The sequence below is a fragment of the Mixophyes fleayi genome, chromosome 3 (genome assembly GCF_038048845.1).
Source record: "Mixophyes fleayi isolate aMixFle1 chromosome 3, aMixFle1.hap1, whole genome shotgun sequence".
Classification (NCBI taxonomy): domain Eukaryota; kingdom Metazoa; phylum Chordata; class Amphibia; order Anura; family Limnodynastidae; genus Mixophyes; species Mixophyes fleayi.
The window spans coordinates 319,726,425-319,745,064 of NC_134404.1; the positions used below are offsets into that span (position 1 = coordinate 319,726,425).

At 40.5% G+C, this 18,640-nt stretch overlaps 1 protein-coding gene across 1 annotated transcript in view; it reads right to left on the reverse strand.

Moving 5' to 3' along the window:
* The window catches only part of TTC7A (tetratricopeptide repeat domain 7A), a 263,029-nt gene that overhangs the window by 89,667 nt on the left and 154,722 nt on the right, over nucleotides 1-18,640 (reverse strand). The gene's annotated exons all lie outside the window — the stretch shown is intronic.

Consider the following 18,640-nt stretch of genomic DNA (forward strand, 5'->3'; position numbering starts at 1 on the left):
AGAAAGAATGGACATGTGGGTTGACAGTGTTTGTAGTAAATGCAAAAGTCACAATACCCTATCTTTAAACAATATAATAATCTATGGAATGTCATATACATAAGAGGCCATATTTTTTCGATAATTAATAAATGTGAAAGTCACATGTTCCATAAAAAATTAAATTAAATACAAACACAAATACAAAAATACTAATTAAATTTAATACAAACATCTGTTTTCCCTTTTAAAAATAATATGAGACTAATTCCCTCCGCAAATGGAAATCTCAATTAAGTAATGCAGATTAACACCCGAGACTTCATTTTATATAGTCACGGCGCGAATGAATGAATGTACCATCAACCGTAGGGGTCAAATCACAATCAGCCAATCAGAAATGGCCATCATCATCATTGCAATCTCCAGCACCTGCAAGAGATACGCTCCCTAAAAGGCGTCTCTACGGATGCGTCCACATGTAATTGTGTCATAGTTACGTGAACACACCGCACTGTACTCGGCCTAAGCTTTTCCACCACCACTCTGCCTCTCTGGGCATGAGGAAACACAAGCCAATGATATACGGATATATGAGGACAGTTTTGATGCACGTGTGCAGTACGGAAATGTATATCTAATTCTGTAGGAGCCCCGTAACGTTTATTGCTGGGCACCACTATTACTAATAGACATGGGGCTGTCATCCGCAGCCAATCTCAGGCGTAAAAGAGGTAAGCACATAGAGCAGTGAGGCTTTCTTCATCTTTAGTGCCCTTGACGATGGTGATTTGTCCAGCTGTGTCTCACATTATTTCCTATTGAAGATTTGTACTTAGTAGACGAATCCCACTGAGTGTTTAACACAGTATTATGAAACTGTTTTAAAATGAGTCAAATTACAGAGAGCTGGTCTGATTATTAAGCACATACAGACTAGGGAGAGATGTAGATAAAATAAAAGACTGATTCCTATGCCTATAAGTCATTTCTCAACCTATGTAATATAAATGCATTTTGTGACAGCAGGTTGAACTGCCCCAAACCTTAAAATGAATCTGATGATGACAAGTGGTTTGATTAAAAACAAAACAAAACAAAACAGAACAAAAAGTAATACATTGAATAGTGGTTTATCCTTTCTGGTTCCAATAACAAGAAAAACAGGTTGGATGTGTGAAAATAGTTTCACATAAAGGTACATGTACTTCACTGTACAATAGTGGCTCAGAGCTCAAACCCTAAATGCATCAGTGCTTGCAGTCCAGGTTCTAGCATACCTCCCAACACTTAGACATGCCCAAAACCCTCCCCGAAACACCCACTTTGGAAGACACTTCAAAATAGACCACAAATCGTCCCACCAAAATTGGGATAGTTGGGAGTTATAATTTTAGGGATATCCCTGCTTAAGCATAGATGGTTTAATTTAAATAACGAAGGAACTAATCAAATCACCTTAACTGAAGCACAGATATCCTTAAAACTCAGATAATTAAGGGAGCTTGAGGATCGGAGTTGAGAAACAATGAATTGGGAATATGCAGGACTCCATTTAGTATACAAAGTGGAGCCCAACTCAGCCAAGCTCAGTTCAAAAGTGGGGACACACAGGCATCACGGCTTGAAATCGAACATAATAATAGGTATTTATATCCAAGTGCAAAATCTGTATAGTCTGAAATAAGAATATACAATATCTGCCTGGTGCACCAGAAATGTTAGTTTGCCACCAAGAAGTTATATTTGCCGGTGAGAGCTTTCATCATCTGTAATGTTTTAGTATGAATTTATATTTCTATAAAAGTTTGGAAATCTCGGCACTGAACAGGAGAAAGTGCTGTTGCAGCTAGTGGAAGGACACACTCCGTTACTGTCCCCAGGAGCTGCAGCGTTAGGTGTAAAAGTTGAGATCATTCTCATTCCATTTTTGTTGCTAGCTCATATTCACAGCTGCAAAGACTGGCCACAGACACACTGCAGTCTTGCTGCAGGTCTAAACAGCCAATCAGGAGAAACAGCCCCTTTTGAAATGAAGCATTAATGCGGTGGGTTAGGGAGAAAAAAAAAAAAGAAAAAGAGAAAGCTTTAGCAATCCCTAAGTAACAAACACATGAAATTGTATTTCAAATGTAACATCTCCAGGAATGACTGTGCTTAATTGTTTTTTTTCCAATCATATATAGCAGCAGCGGAGCTATACAGTGCTATTACTATAGTCATTTAGGCTGATGCAGTATTTAAGTCTCGGTCAGCTCCTGTTTGTAGAAGAGTCGCAAAGGAACTTAATTGCTTTAATTAATAGTTAAATGGATTTACTATGCAGCTGCACTAACTGGATCAAAGGCGGATGTGAAACTGCAAACGGTTTCATGCACATTTCAGTACTGAAAGGTATGTCTGTGCAATATAAGTGGACAGTATGTTCAGGTGAGGGTCATAGATTTATTTAAATATTAGGGGCCTATTTATCAAGCCTTAACTCATAGTATCGAGGCTCTTTCTGGAAGCCCCCTAGCCTGGTGAATATTGTTATTGGCTGCTTCTTTTTTAAATAAAGTTTTTGTTAATTTATTATTTTATCATTTGTTTTTTCCTTTTAAACTTTCTTATTTTTTTTTTTTTATGGAATCTGGAACTGAAAGCTAAAGTCCAGAATTCCAGTTCCAGTGCACATGCTGGCTCACGCATGCACAGAGGAACGCTGTACCGGCTTGGCGATTGGTAAGACTCCTCTTACCGCTCCCAGTCAATATCACCGGGCAGCAGAGCATCACGTTAAATCAGAGTGAACTCTAATTTGCTATTGCTGCGATAAGCATCGCAAATAGGGCACTTAAACTAAAAACTAAACTTTGTTTTAAACACTTTACTTTTATTTTACTTACAAATGTTCAGTAAAATATGTTGCATATCTTAGATTGCACAAATAACACCATTTCCCTGCACATATACAGTATATACGATTAGCAGCTGCCATATTGCTTGCTTTGTTACTCCAGCAAGCTTGGGCGCTCTTTCATACAATCATCATAGGTAAATCATTATTGGCACGTACCCCATCGACTCAAATGTCGAATAATTAATAATACATTTTAGAAGGACTGCATTAGATTACATATGAATATACAAAGACCCCAAGTCACCCACAATAATTGTTTATTGGTCTGCTAGGGTTTCACATTGTATAATGATCAGCTAATATTACATAGTTTGTACTGTAATAGCTTACACATGGACACTGTAAGGGTTTAGTGGTGCATAATGCATCCTACTATTACTTCAATATGCACATTCATAAGTGGTCCTCCATCAGCTCATTAACCTGTCCATGATACACCGCTGCCATCTGTTGATGTACTAGTCAGGATGCATCAACACATTCTAAAAAATTAACATGCACTGGATTATTTTATCTGGTTACCCTGAACCAGGGCTGCCAGCCTTTAAAAAAAAAAATACTTTTCAACAGAAACTCTGCATTGCTGGGATCTCAGCGTTATGACCTAGAGCAATATGGGGGTAAACATTACACCTTCAGGAGAATTCTGCTTGGCCACAACATTTGCTCAACGGGTGAGAGGAACAGTAAGACTTCCGCAAACGCCGTACATAGGAGATTAGAACATACTACAAATTTACGTACGTATATACAGATAAGAACAATTGCTACAGATAAGCAGAACAATAATTGCATGGAAGCAAATAACAGAACAAATCGTATGACATACAAAAACGATTCAGCAGAAGACACAGAGTGCAAAGATTCGGCACGGAGTACAGCATACTTGTAGGTGAAGTGAGGGTGCGGAGTGGGCGGGGCACTGAGAAAAGTATAATTTCCGCCCCCACAATGCAATCATGTATTTGCGTCATTTTACCATAGGGGGTGGGGTCAAAATAATGCGATTGGCTGGGAATCATATCATGGAGGCCCCCATCCTGTGCAGTTCACTAGGAAGTGAGCAGGATTATTATTATTATTAATTTTTATTTATAAGGCACCACTCAATGTCTGTAGCGCCGTACAGGGACAAACAAGTACAGTACAAGGTGGGACGGCAAAATACAGTAAACAATAAGCACAGTAACTCACTAAGCTCAGAGCACAGCTAGAGAGAGGGGGGAGGGAAGACCGGCGGGCGCCGGAGCCCAAGAGGAAGGGCGCGGATGACGGGGAGACCCCCAGAGGGGTGGGGGGAAAGATAGCTGGAGAGCAGAGTAAAAGGTGCAGGAAACAGGAGGAGAGATGGCCCTGCTCAAGGGAGCGTACAATATAAGGGGAGGGGTAGACAGACAGAGAGACACGGGGTGAGAGGGAGAGAAGGGGGAACGGAGGCAGATTCAGGGGAGGGGGAAGAGGGGAGGGAGGCAGAAAAGGTAGGAAGTTAAGTGGGAGACTGGAAGGCTTTGAGAAAGAGGTGGAAGCAGAATGGCCTCCCGGGAGAGTGGGCAGGTATGGAATACAGACATGAGGCATAGGGTAGAGGACATTGCCCCTGAGATTCTAAAGTAAGGGGATAATGAGAGACAAAAGGAGCAAATGAGAACAATAGGCATAGTGAGGTTCACTATGGTAATAAGGTCTGCAAGATATTGAGACCATGATGTAGAGAGGTCTAGATGGGGCCATGATGATGCAGGGGCCTAGGTGGTACAGAGTCCTGGGGGTAAATGTATCAAGCTGAGAGTTTACAGGGTGGGTCTGAAAAAGATTCTATCATTTATTTAGTACATTCTACAAAATTATAGCTAGAATCTGATTGTTTGCTATAGGCAACATCTCGACTTTTCAAACCCACTGGAAAACTCTCAGCTTGATACATTTACCCCCTGGAGTGTCCCGATGGTGCAGGGGCCTAGGTGGTACAGAGTCCTGGAGGGTCCCGATGGGGCAGAGGCCTATGTGGTACAAGTCCTGGTGGGCTCCCGATGGTGCAGAGGCTTATTTGGTACAGAGCCCTTGGGGATCCAGATGGTGCAGAGGCCTAGATGGGACAGAGTCCTGGGGGGTCCCGATGGTGCAGGGGCCTAGAAGGTATAGAGTCCTGGAGGATCCAGATCATGCAGGGGCCTAGGTGGTTCACAGTCCTGGAGGCTCCAGATGGTACAGGAGGCTAGGTGTTACAAAGTCCTGGAAGGTCCAGATGGTGCAGGGATCTAGGTGGTACAGAGCCCTGGAGGCTCTAGATGGTACAGGAGTCTAGGTGGTACAGAGTCCTGTGGGTGTCCCGATGGTGCAGAGGCCTAAGTTATGTTACAGAGTCCTGGGGGGTCCCGATCGTGTAGGGATCTAGATGGTACAGAGTCCTGGAGGGCCCAGATGAAGCAGAGGTCTATTTGAGCTACCAGTTTGGTGCAGACCATAATGGTGCCTGGGCATAGGTAGTACAGAAGCAAGGATGGTGACAAGGGAGGTATGACGGTGGCAATGTAATTAGCAATGCAATAAGTTGTAAAACAACAGCAAGATCACACTATGGCACAGCAATGCTATGGTAGAGCAGCACAATGGGAAAGGCATTGCCGTATAATAATAGTAGAGTTAAGAGAAGTAACTACAATGGCAATGAATGAATACACTTAGCTTATTGGTCATGATAAATATGACTGCAGAATGACTTTATTATGTAATTTTATTTACTTTTAGTTGATCAAAAAAGCTGTATGATTGCCCATTGCATTCTTATTCTTATTATTTTAAAATACATTCTATAGAACAATACAGGGCTGCTTATGGAGCTCTTGGGTTGTCATGTAACTATGGATACCCATGCCATGTAAGGTGAGTTTGTAAGATCTTATGAACCACAACTTCCTCCTACACACGTGTTCTGGTACGTGGAGTGATTCAAGTACTGTACAACTCCATAAGTGAACAGCTGGCACTGCCTTGGAAGTCACCGGCTGCCAAAACAATGTTTTGTTTTTGATAGCTACTGATACTACTAGACTATCTTACAGACATTTCTCTTATGTTGGGGAGGGGGGAGGTTACACAACACTGTCCCCTTAGACCAGAACATTAGAGTGTCCCACTTGTCATTCGGCAGCTGTCATTTCAGACATTGGAGCACATGTATCAATATGTCCCTGATTGTGGCAATAAGAGAGATTCTATTATGGCATTTATTATATATATATATATATATATATATATATATATATATATATACAGTGCTTTTTTTCCCATTGAACGCTGGGAACGGAGTTCCGGCACCTTTTTTTTGAAACTTTTTTTTTATTTATTTTTTTTCTCTGCGGTGCTGCTACAGTGCAGCACCGCATCTGTGTGTGTGTGTGTCCAGCTTCCGCAGGCCGGAAGCAGGGCAGCGGGAGGAGCAGCGATCGAACTAAGGAGAGTGAAAAGAAGGTAAGTAATACTGACTACAGAAAGGGGGAAGGGGCGAAAGTAGAAGAGGGCTACAGAAAAACAAAGGGGGAGCAGAAAGAAGGCTACAGAATAGAGGGGGAGCAGAAAGAGGGCTACAGAATAGAGGGGGAGCAGAAAGAAGGCTACAGAATAGAGGGGGAGCAGAAAGAAGGCTACAGAATAGAGGGGGAGCAGAAAGAAGGCTACAGAATAGAGGGGGAGCAGAAAGAAGGCTACAGTATAGAGGGGGAGCAGAAAGAAGGCTACAGAATAGAGGGGGAGCAGAAAGAAGGCTACAGAATAGAGGGGGAGCAGAAAGAAGGCTACAGAATAAGAGGGGAGCAGAAAGAAAGCTACAGAATAAAGGGGGAGCAGAAAGAGGGCTACAGAATAAAGAAAGGGAGCAGAAAGAGGGCTACAGAAAAAGGAGGGAGGTGGAAAGAGAGGGCCACAAAAAATCCAGGTTGCAGAATAAGGGTGAGAATAGCTAGCGGCCATATGTGAGAAAAGTTGGTAGGCAGCCGCAGCAGGGGACATGTCAGTGTGTAACAGGTGAGTGATGTCCAGTTGTTATGTTTGTTTTATTAAATTAACATATGGGGCCTCCCCTCTAGATATCCTGCGTTTACTCCATCAGTCATCTGGACTGCAGCCTTGCCAGCCAACCAGGAGGAGGTGGGAGTTATTATTTTTATTTTACAATTGTCAAGTGTGTGAGGGGCAAGGAAGGGAGTAAATTTATGTGTGTGTGTATATATATATATATATATATATATATATATATATATATATATATAATTTTTTATTTTTTTTCATAAAAGATTAATAAGACGTGAGTTCCGGCACCTTTTTTTTTTTTTTTACAAAAAAAGCACTGTATATAATATATGTATATAATATATATATATAATATATATATATATATATATATATATATATATATTGCTAAGCAACTCAGTGATAACGATGTCCTGTTTCCATGTTTGTTGTGGGCATTGGAATTGAAAGCCCAGATATGGAACACTAATGTGTGGGGGCTACAAAAACAATTTAGAAATAGATTTAATTTATTTAACATTTTTTAATATTTTCATATATTTATGCATTAAAATATTTTTTTATTCAAAAGGTGAAGCATTTTTAAAAAATATTTAGTTCTGTTATCTGGTACAACAACCTCCACGACACTTGTCAAATGAACTTAGCAATGCAACAGCATGGGAAAGCCTTTTGCACCGCATAAAACGTTAGAGGCCACTTTCATAAATCTGTACAGTATTATGCTTACTTGTAATTTCAGATTTTTCCTTTACACAATTAAAGGAAAGCCGTTAACATGATAACCGATTAACATAATAACATCTTTATTTATGGCACAAATAACAGAATTCCCAGGAGATTAAAATGTTTTGTTAATTAAATCTCTTTGGAAGATGGTGCACATCCCTCCCCAAGCATCCCAGCCATAAGGACTGTACTATAATGTTAGCTCAATACGTATAAGAATACATATTATGTGGGGCAGATGCCACCATCAATCTATCAAGCAAGAATGCAATCTCTGAATTGTGGTTTGTGATTGGTCCTTCTGTTCACACACCCACCTCTATGGTTTTCAGCCAGAGTTGTGAGAGAAACAGGAACCACAGGATAAAGAGCTGCTTGTGGGAACACCTGGGGTTTTGGGCAACGGGGAGTGGTAATTAAGCTTTAAGTCTATTAGTCCCAATATACATATCTACTAATAAAACATGGTGCAGGTCCAGCAATGATTGGCATGGTGTGAAAGAATATTGTTCATTGGTTACTATGGGACTTATTTAAGATTTTCTAATCACAACGATGACATATGACTTTGTGGGGCAATTTACTATAGAAGTCATGTCGGGACAGCGCATCCGAAAGAAGGCCGTTCCTGCCAATAACCATTTTCTAATGAAGACTCCAGGACTGCTGGATTGTGCGGTAATTTGCCTAACGCAGGAGATTATATATATATATACACACATACACACACACACACACACATACTGTAGCTGTATACATATATGTTACTTTTTTCAGTTCTGATGAAAGAATGGTCACACATTCTGAGACCTCAGCCTTATTGATTGTTAGTATGGGTATATCAGACAGAGTAGACCTTTGACCAGTTCCCTGCATTAGTCCCAGTCTGTATTATTAACTTCATAAGGACATTTAACAGATACTACAGCTTATCATAATTCTTAATCAAATAATAACTTCAGTATAAATTATTATAAGTAAAATTAGCCTTTAAGCTGAAACACATAAGAAGATATTTAACAGGCATTTGAACAGTCAGATAGATATGCTTTTACCCAATTTTACTGAAAGTTTACAAACCCCTTCAGAAGGAAATAGTCCTGCAATCCCCCATGCGCTATTTCCAAAATATTCTATTTCATCTGAACGGTCAGGTTTTTATTTTTAATAAGTGCTCTTTGAAAATGATCAACTTTAGTATGAGACATAACAAAAAGAATAGTTCAAAGTCAGGTGTTGTTGGTTGTACACATACAGGATACACTTAAAAGCAGTATAACATATTTGCAGTACAGTATAGACATGTTTCTTAATGCACCTATATATTAAAAATAGCAACACTAGATTGTTTCCAATACATCTGTACGACAATAAATAAATAAATAAAATTACCCAACACTCTACATGTAACTAAAAATAATTGTGTTCTGGAAGTAACCTGACAATATTATGACTGTCTTTTCCAATTTGACAAAATACAGACAATGCAATAACTTGATTAGCAACAACTTTTGAATATAAATTGATAAATACACAGAGGAAGTGAGTCCTTGGCTCAGTTTATTCTTTGCTATTTGACATACACTAAATATAGAATATCATCCCTGTTCAATATTCTGTGCCCTCAAGCAGGTTCCCAGCCAAGAACTGCTTCCTGGTTGCCATGGTGATATGTGATGCTTCCTGATTAATGAATGGATTTGATTGGATACCAAAGTGAGTTTAAAGGCTGCAGGTGCAGAATCTCACTGGGTCAGACCTCTGATTGTCGCTAGGGGAAAGATACAGCAGTAGCTCAGTGAAGGGATTCTGTGCTCAGGAGCAACTGATATAAACTGTAGGAAATTATTTCATTATGGAAATCTAGTGTAATTTATTCAGATAACCTAATAAAGCATTGCTCAGGCCTAGCTGACAAATAGGAGACTGAATTATGTGACACCAAGCAAGATTTAGGGCAGATACAATTACTATTTTCTTTCTCTCAGATCCAGGTCCCCAAAGGGATCATTTTGGTGAAGTCCAAAAATACTCACACTGGGGTACACACTTTGCTCCCACTTCTGTTATAGGGTTTTGAAAACGGATTGCTCTGTTACCCTCCTACTTATATTGTTCTATGTACTGAATAAATGTTCTTTGGACTTTATTAATGATATGCTGTCCTTGCTTTGTACATGTGAACCCTGAGCAGTAACCAGTAGATCATCATGTGGACCAGACTATCAGTTATCATATTACTGGCTTCAAACACTGGATGGACCCTGGATTGCAGGAATTAGGAGGCTGATGTGAATGATTACATATTCCCTGTACAGTGCTATGCAATATGATGGCACTGTATAAATAAAGGGTAATAAACAAATAAGACTTCATTTGGAACTCAAAAGGATTATGGGTAGTAACATTATTAGGTGTTGATAGGTGAAAGCTCACCATAGACAACGTGAATTTAATGAATAAACATTTCTACAATTTTAAAATATTGAAATCTAAGGGGCAAAATAGCATCAAAAGATGCCCACCCATACCTACCAACTGTCCCAATTTTGGCTGGACAGTCCCAATTTTAGGTCTCTTTCCCACTGTTCCACTCGTGGACATTTTTGCTGCTCACTTGCCACTGGGGCGTGTTACAGTGTTTGGAGGGGAAGACAGGGCAGCCTAAAGCTTTTACAGCACTAAGTAGCCCTCTGGGGGGAGTTGCCAAGCATCCACTGTGATGTGGACATGCCCCCATCATGATGTGGCCACACACCCTGTCCTGATGCCGTGTACTGAATTGTCGGGAGCTATGACATACAGGTTTTGCCATTGTAACAGGCATAAAAATCAAAGTGCCTCAGTGAAGTCACTCAGCGATGCCTCACTAATGTCACTAGATCCTCATAAATTGCCTCCACTATGTGTGACGGGTGTACACTGAACGTTGACATTTTGAACACAGCGTCATTGTGTGTTAAACAAAGTAAACACGATATGTTGCTGTCGTGAACATAGAGAACTTACAGTTATTTATAAGGGATAAATCATAACTGCAGTGTAAATATGTTATATCAAATGAATCCATTGATAAGTTCAGCTACTAAGTGAAAAATGTGAAGACAGAAAGTCTGTTGTATGCGAGTATTTGATGGCTCTGCACATCCCAGTGTGAGAAGATAACTATGTCAACTCTAGCAGCTTCAAAGGGCTCTTGCTGTGAGATATGTGAGAAATATCCTGACACAAGTTAGTTTTTGGAATCCTGAATAGACTTTGTTGGGCCGGTCACAGCTTCCCACGGCAGCATTTTGAAGGCCTATACAGGTATATACAAATATGAGCTTCAAAAAGGAAAATGTCTTCATAGTTCATATTTTGGGAAATCCGGGTGGCACTCCATACTGAGGAGCAGAAATCACACCAGGGTTGTGAATGACAGGTATGGGTGGTATCCGGGAACAGCTACAATCACATACCTTTGGAAAAGGTATGTCACAGTGTCAAAATGTCATCATGTTTGGTATCAAAAGATGGACAGAGTCATAGGGGATTTATTAATGATAAAATTAGGTCTGTGTGACGCTCAACAGAAAAGTTAGGTCACAGAGTAGAATTGGGTATTAAATCGGGCAACATGCAAATGCTGATTGAAAAAAGTATCACAGACACAACTGGTGGCGTAAACAGGTATGGAAGTGTCTTTAAAAAACTGAGACCAGTTACAACAAAATTGTTAGACTTTTTTGGGAAATCAATTCATATTGATAAGTTGTTCATCTTCCTTGCCCATTTCTCATGGCACAGAGTACCCAATTCATGCAAGTGACACTCTGAATGTAACCCCGTTTATTTTAAACTGTTTTGCTTCTGTATGTTATCTCAATCTACTAAATGTTTATTAATTATTTTTTACATCTGTATGCCCTGTACTTTTGTATATTAAATCTATAATTTAATATACAAAATACTCTATCGACTTCATTAGCCTGTTAAGAAGAAATAGCTCGACCAAGTTAAATCTTTGAATGCCAGTGTGTGATTTGTTGATACATTTGATTAACAAGCTTAGTGTGTGCTTGCATTTACATTTATGCAACAGTCTGGAGGTGTGAAGAGTTAACCCTTTATTCGCTGGTGTGGGTCTTGCTAGTCTGTGAGCAGCTAGAAGCCTTGTGTGCCAGTGTGGGACAGTATATTGGGATCCTATTGCCCGTATTCAATAGGTGGTGGCAAACCTGAAGTGTGTGAGGTGTGAGCGCTGTTTGGGGGCGATTCAGTAGGTCTATAACCTGTGTGATAGGTAGAGAGAGACTGCGGGCTGGAATCGTGTGTGACCTCATACAGCAAACACTCCCAAAATCACGGCAGCTGGGAGCGTGTTCGTGACAGTCGCAATCATGACAACTGTGTTTCCGTTACACATGAATTGCACATACATTGTGTACTGGGCAGCACAGTGACTTAGTACTTCTGCCTCACAGCACTGGGGTCATGAGTTAGATTCCCGACCATGGCCTTATCTGTGTGGAGTTTGTATGTTCTCCCCGTGTTTGCGTTGGTTTCCTCCGGGTGCTCCGGTTTCCTCCCACAATCCAAAAACATACTAGTAGGTTAATTGTCTGCTATCAAATTGACTCTAGTCTGTGTGTGTGTGTGTTTGTTAGGGAATTTAGACTGTGAGCTCCAATGGGGCAGGGACTGGTGTGAGTGGGTTCTCTGTATGGCGCTGCGGAATTAGTGGTGCTATATAAATAAATGATGATGATGATGTATCGCTAGAGATGCAGATAACACTCAGTACACCCTGTGCTCTGTTTGACTTAACACTGCACTACAAGCTTCACAGCAAGTAATTAATAAGTACAATATGTTACTCCAGGTATATCAGCAGACAGAAACGTAGGATAAATAAGTATAAAATGTGAAAACATTCCCTGTGGCGTAGATTGTGATTACCCTGGGAAACGGACACATGGGGACCCCAAGCATAATAGAAACAACCTTGGACGTCTTGTAGCTGACTGCAAATTAGCATCATTGTTTTCTATGGAAATCTGTGCTACAAGTGCTGGTGCACAATATCACTGTGCAGCCAGCCACAGCTGCATTGTTTAAGGAAAACATCTGTTTGGGAATAGCACATTTCTCTGGGCTGGAATAGGTAATGTAATGAGGACAAGATTCATGCACTACATATTGTTAAACACAGAGCTTATTTATGTCCATATTAAAAAGCTGCCAGATCAGGCTGCTATGGAAACGCTGCCATATACACTGCACACAGGAACTGCAGGAGCTTTTATTAGCAGAGTATTGGGTTGGAGACACCTAATACATCAGAATACTGCTATTATATTGTGCTATTGTGTCACTCAAGTAATATAGGGAATGCAACTAGTCAGCGGGATCTAAAAAGCACAAAACAGCAAAGTAACAACACTGTAATACATTAACAAACAGATACACCTATTTATCTTTTAAATATTACATTTTCACAGCATAGGTTTTTTTTTTTTGTTTTTTTTACAAACAGTACCACAGAACGAAAGAGTGAAGGATTGAACTGCACTCACTGCATTCTGGGCAGATATATGCAAATCGCACCTCACTTGCCCCAGATGGCCAACCAAGCACCCAGGTAAGTATGTGTTGCGCTGTTGCGGGCGGGGGGGGGGAAGGGGCGCTCATCGGGGGGGCCGTACTGGGCGGCCCTGGAGACAGCAACTACAGATATACCTGCTACAGAGGCAGCAACTACAGATATACCTGCTACAGAGGCAGCAACTACAGATATACCTGCTACAGAGGCAGCAACTACAGATATACCTGCTACAGAGGCAGCAACTACAGATATACCTGCTACAGAGGCAGCAACTACAGATATACCTGCTACAGAGACAACAACTACAGATATACCTGCTACAGAGACAACAACTACAGATATACCTGCTACAGAGACAGCAACTCCAGATATACCTGCTACAGAGACAGCAACTCCAGATATACCTGCTACAGAGACAACAACTACAGATATACCTGCTACAGAGACAACAACTACAGATATACCTGCTACAGAGGCAGCAACTACAGATATACCTGCTACAGAGACAACAACTACAGATATACCTGCTACAGAGACAGCAACTACAGATATACCAGCTACAGAGACAGCAACTACAGATATACCTGCTACAGAGACAACAACTACAGATATACCTGCTACAGAGACAGCAACTACAAATATACCAGCTACAGAGGCAGCAACTACAGATATACCTGCTACAGAGACAGCAACTACAGATATACCTGCTACAGAGGCAGCAACTACAGATATACCAGCTACAGAGACAGCAACTCCAGATATACCAGCTACAGAGACAGCAACTCCAGATATACCAGCTACAGAGACAGCAACTACAGATTAAAACAAAATTCTGACCCAAACTCTCTCTCAAATCACCGCTCCATCTCTCAGCTTCTATGTCCCTCTAAATTTCTCGAGAGAATTGCCTACAATCGCCTCACACGCCTCCTTTCTGCAAACAAATTATTGGATTCTATGCAGTCAAGCTTTCGCTCTCAACACTCCACAGAAACTGCGCCAGTGGCGGATCCAGGGGGGTGGGGGGGCGATCTGGGCGATTGCCCCCCCAGCAGGGGCTTGCTGCCGGCGGCTGCAGCCGTGCAGCACACTCTCACTGCCTGTCTCTGCTGAACGGACCTGCACACAGTGTGCAGCCGCAGGCAGGCTTAGCTGTCAAAAAGGGGACGGGGACTAAATCGCCCCCTGTAAAATAAACTTCTAAATCCGCCCCTGAACTGCGCTGACCAAGGTTGTCAATGATTTGATCGCAGCTAAAATTAAAGGCCATTACTCTCTTCTAATTCTCCTGGATCTCTCTGCTGCAATTGATACTGTTGACCACTCTCTACTCATACAAACGCTACAATCTCCTGGTCTTCAAAACACTGACCTATCCTGGTTCTCATCCTACTATCTAATTGTTCTCTTAGGTGTATATTTACTAAACTGTGGGTTTTAAAAAGTGGAGATCTTGCCTATAGCAACCAATCAGATTCTAGCTGTCATTTTGTAGAATGTACAAAATAAATAACAGCTAGAATCTGATTGGTTGCTATAGGCAACATCTTCACTTTTTAAAACCCGCAGTTTAGTAAATATACCCCTTAATGTTAGTCACTCTGGCATAACCTCCACTCTGTTTCCTTTATCAGTTGGAGTTTCACATGGCTCAGTCCTAGGTCCTCTGCTTTTCTCTATCAACACCACTTCTCTTGGAAAACTAATAATCTCCTTTGGACCCCCTACAATCTATTTTTTATGCAGTGGCTAGATTGATTTTCCTTGCAAATCGTTCTTCCTCTGCTGAGTCACTCTGTCAGTCTCTACATTGGTTGCCAGCTTTTCAACAAATCCATTGTAAAATTCTTCTACTAACATATAAGGCCATCAACAGAATTGTACTGACATGCATCTCCTCACTTGTCTCAAAATACCTCCCAACTCGACACCTCCGTTCTGCACAAGATCTGCGTCTCTCTTTCACTCTCATCCCATCCTCCCATTCTCGGTTACAGGACTTTTTTCGGGCTGCACCCACGCTATGGAATTCACTCCCTCACATCAAAAGACTTTCCTCTAGTCTTCAAACCTTCAAGCGTTCTCTGAAAACCCACCTCTCCAGACAAGCTTATAATATTCCTCAACCACCCTCTAAATCTCCCTAGGTTACCCTATTACCACCTTCTACACAGCTAACACAAGACAACAACCCCCTGACCAACATAGTTGTGTGACTGAACATACAGACCACTAAATACTTTTTAACCTTTGCATTCTACCTGGACAAATATGCAGTATGATGTAGCACTTACCCTTGTGTATCAAACCAATGTCCCATAGATTGTAAACTTGAAAGCAGGGTCCTCTTACCTCTCTGTATGTATTACCTAGTATTACCTAGTATTGTTTTATTAACTATTTGCTCCCAATTGGGAAGCGCTACAAAATCTGCTGGCGCTATATAAATAAATGTTGATGATAATGATATACCAGCTACAGAGGCTACAACTACAGAGAGGTAGAACAGGAAAAGGTGTCACCTGACTCTTACCCAGCATCTGAGGAACAGGGGATCGTTATACATCCCCAATTAGCTAAGTGTTAATGATCTGCACATTACATTTACTAAAGGTTAAAACTCTCACATTTAGGTCTAGGCCACGTGAAAACATTCACAGTGTACCTGATCAATATTAAGTAAAATACAATAAACACACTGAAAAACCTTAAAACAAATAGAGACTGAATTCAAGTGTAAGGGTCAATGCCGTGCAATCCACAGAATATTCAGTAGCGGAAAGGAATCTTGATACAATACAGTATTATTAGTGAAGAATGACATTGGTATATATTTAATGGTTAAGACTTACGTTTGAAAGAAGAGTGATCATAATAGAAAAAATAATATCATATTCTAAATTGTTGGAATCATCCATGAAATCATCTTGGGCCTGATTCATTAAGGATCTTAAATGAGGAGGATTCTTATTTCAGTCTCCTGGGGTACAAATGAGTGTTCTGTTTTGCACATGTTTTATCATGTAGCACACAAATACTTGATAGCTTATTTGTACACTGAAATTTAAAGTTGATATTTGTGTGCTACATGAAAAAACAGTCAGTATTTAACTTATGTGCAAAACAGAATACTAATTTGCACCCCTTGCATTGTAACATGGTTTTGTCCAGGAGACTGAAATAAGAATCCTCTTCATTTAAGATCCTTAATGAATCAGGCCCCTTGTTTTTATTTATAGAGTAAATATATTAATATTGCACTAATCATTTTAGGTTCATTTATTTGATCATTTATCAATGCTGTATATTTTTTTAGTATAATTTATGTAATTTTTTTAGTGTTGTGTCAATTCGTTTGTTGTGAATATTGTCAAGTCTCCCCAACTTCTACCTCTGGTTCCCAATAATAAATGTCAATCTGGCTAGGGTGAAGGGCATGTTAGTAAATAACATGCCAATTCTATGCCATAAGGTTGGCTTAATCCCGGGGTCAAAATGATGCTATTTGCAGCAAATCATGTCACTGAGGTCCCTGTTCCACCCATGTCACTAGCAAGTGGACAGGATGCTGGAGGGCTACCTGGAATTTGGGAGTGAGCAAGTCTGCTTCATGGTACCTGCAGGAAGATGACTGTGACTGTGTGCACTGATAAGATCATCAAGCAGCAGCAATCATGTGTCATTTAATTTAATCCTAGATATTAATAAATAAAGCGGACACAATAGCTACATTTCACTGAATTATTTTAGCGTATAATATTCCGGAGCACAGTAGCTTAAAAAGATAACTATCAAAAAAGCCACATGCCTGCAGGGAAAATAAATATCAGTGACTTCTGGATTACTAGTGACATTTTGTCACATTAAAATACAAGTCTCTTTACTCAAAGGTGTGATCTCAGGTCGCGATGCTTTTTGGCTGTTATTGTCAGAGCGTCCGAGGAAACATGAAAAGACTTTAAAGACCAGAGCGAGAATAGAATCTCGCTGCCACTATTTAGCTAGCCGTAAGATGTCTCATCGCTCGGCTAATTAGCAGCAGGCACTGGTGAGGATCTCTCTGGGTGTAACCTCTACTTGCCACCAAAAACAATGTGCTAAAACCAGAAAAGTTCAAAAAAAACTTAGTAATAGACTAATATAACTCTGGAAAATAATGAGGTATCTTACTGGAGAAGGTACTGCCTGGCATGGTGAAGGAAATGGCATTTTATAACAAAGTAACACTTTAGAAACTTGATTTGTGTTAATGACCTAAATGGTATTTCATTTCCATCTTCAAAATGATTTTAAAGTGTAGCTTCACTTAAAAATTATTGTAAATATTGGATCCGAAGAGCAAAGGTGTCATATCCAGGGCAAGAAAAATAATCTGCCTAATTATATAAACACACAACTAAAAGGCACATGAACTCTTAAGTCAATAACTTCATTAACAGAAGTCCCTCAGTCAGTGTCTGGTTTGTCACCGTGGCATTTCCACACTGAATGCCGGCCACTAACACGAAGGGGTAACAGCGGGTAACTCCTTACCTGTGAAACCGCCAAGTGCTGCTCCGCCATGTTTGTAAAGTGCTGCGAATGTGGCATCACAGCCCAACGGCACTCTCCCAAGCAGATTACACTTTGCCACACTGCACAGAAGGTGAGAGGCGGGCCAGAGCAGCGTCAGAGGGGGGCACCCTAGAATGTATGCACTGGCTTGTCCGCTGTGCAAAACTAGCACGTCTATGCTATTTCCTGCAACGGGCAGGACCCTTAACCTTCAGTTTCATTGTCATTGCATTGTAATTGTACAACGCTGCATCATTACATAGATGATAATAAATATAATATTATTTAGGAGTATGCTCGCAGCCTATTGACTCACTAAGAGCCAGAAACACCACTGAGGTATGGTGGAACAACAGGTACACTTTAAAGATTCTTTACTTTAAATATATATTTAAAAAACACCAATATATTCTGAAAAGCTAAACATACAACCGGTTTTACATTAACCACTATAACAGAAATAAGACATAACACAATAACTTACCTGGCTATTCTTGCTCATTTACGTAAATAGTCAGATCTCAAAATATAATGCTTTAAAAAAGCAATCCCATGTGTTTAACAACATAAATCACTGGTGCAGATTTGCGAGAAGAATATAATGTTGGTATTTAAAATCTTCCCTTGCTTTTTGTCTTCAGGCTGCTATTAATGATTTGTGATTCTGGACTACCATGACAACCACAGTCATATGGCACGTGTTGCAGTGAGAAGGGAAGCTTTGGAAGGCCCCTCTGAGCTCTATCTACACTGTGACATCTTCCCTATCCACCCCCTCAATCATCACATGATATGCTGAAAGCTGTGAGCCTGGGTCTTTATAGCAGACTGGCTGTGTCTGGCAGATATTTTTGTTTGCC